The following is a 2,083-nucleotide window of genomic DNA, read 5'->3' on the forward strand; positions in this document are numbered from 1 at the left end:
AGCTAAAGCCCCAGTAATATATATATGTGTGTGTGTGTGTGTATACAGGGTGTCCCCAAAACTTTGATATCATTTGAGATGCCCATATCGGAGTGACTACATGGTCAAGAGAAATGAAACTTAATAGGCTTAATTTTGAATATAACAAATTTTATTCTACAGATTTCCAACGAAAGCTTCTGTGAGATAATAATTTTATAATGTTATAAAGTTATCACGGTTCTTTGAGATAGCGCAGAACACATTCACTTGTGGTGAGTCCCTTTCGTGTCATGTGGATTTTCTTCGCCCCAAATGCGAACATTCTGTTTCTTCACTTTGCCATTCCTATGGAATGTAGCCTCGTCGTTGAAAACAAGACGGTTTTCAAAGTCGTCATCTTCAAGTTTTTCTTGGATATCTTACAGAATGTTTTACGCTTTTGCTTGTCAACCGGTTTTAAAGCCTACACAAGCTAAAGCTTGCAGGGTTTCAGCCGCAAGCGTTTTCTTATGACACGCCAAACAGTTTCCAGGCTTGATCTTCGCACAGATTTCTTTGGACTCCGAATAAGCGTTTCCCGTAGGTAGTTCACCATCTCTTCTGAAACTACTGGCTGTCAAGATCCTTTTTTTTCCGACACAAATAATCTTCCTCTTGAAACTTCTTATGTTACGACTAAATCTGCTTCCCTGTTGGCGCTTGTTTATGAAATCTTCTAACAAATACACGCTGCATATTCATATTTAACTGAGTTTGGGCGTACTTCGATACACAAAACTCCTTTTCTTTTGCAGTAAATGGGATGTCTGATCCCGAAAAGAAAAACATACGAACGATCATATTTAAAAAATGTATTGAATTCTGGACATACTGCTAAAGTTTGAGACAATTTGGACGACAATTGGTCACGTTATTTGGTGATGAAAAGATATCAAAGTTTTGGGGAGACCCTGTATATGTATAAATATATGTATATATATATATATATATATATATATATATATATATATATATATATATACACATATATATATGTGAGCTGTATATGTATGTACACAAATACACCCTCCTGTCCGTCAAACACATCTACACCTATAGATAAAAAAACGTATATACATACATGTATGTATGAAGGAAGGAGACAAGTAAAACAGGTAGAATTTTACACTCGTATATATATATATAATCATTCATACACATGTATATATGCACGCACATACACATTTGATATATACTACATGCGTATATAGTTACACAATTATAAGTGGTGAAAAATAATATGCAGAAAAAATATATAAAGCAATAAAATATATATAAGAAATATATAAGAAGTGTTAAGACATATGAAAGGCTTGTACGTGGACATAATATAAAAAGCAGGTTCTATCTGTGATCTTGGGCGGGGGGTTAAAAAACGTAGCAAATCTTTTGCCATATGTGGACATGACCCAAAAAGTTCAGTTCTTGAATTTAGACATGTAACAGGGTCTAAAGAACTTTTCCATATGAGCCATCTTTCCATATCGCAAAGACCACACTTTCCACTGCCGTTGGTGTAAGGCTTACACTTGGCCAAGAACTTCCAGTGACTCTTGTAGCTGACACCTTTTTTTATTTAAGGACCATATATTACTGGATAATTTGGTTGTTTTCCTTTTATCCCAGGGTCTGAAGCTGTATATATACGAGTGTAAGACACTACCTGTTTTACTTGTTTCCTTCCTTCATACATATATGTATGTATATACGTTTTTATATCTATAGGTGTAGATGTGTTTGACAGACAGGAGGGTATATTTGTGGACATACATATACAGCTCACATGTATATTCAAGTGTTGCGGCGAATGCGAATGTTTTACGGCTTATGTTTTTGCATATGTGTTTTTATTTGTATATACGTCTATCCGCATATGTACGTCCATGTGCGTATAGAGATGTGTACATGAACATAATAATGCGTGCATGGGTATATATACGTGTGTATGCGTGTATTGTATGTATGTTTACATATGTATAGACATATATATATATGTTTGTATGTATATGTGCACGCGTGTGAGTATGTATATATATATATATATATATATATATATATATAT

Source organism: Octopus bimaculoides, chromosome 17 (genome assembly GCF_001194135.2).
Source record: "Octopus bimaculoides isolate UCB-OBI-ISO-001 chromosome 17, ASM119413v2, whole genome shotgun sequence".
NCBI classification, from domain to species: Eukaryota; Metazoa; Mollusca; class Cephalopoda; order Octopoda; family Octopodidae; genus Octopus; species Octopus bimaculoides.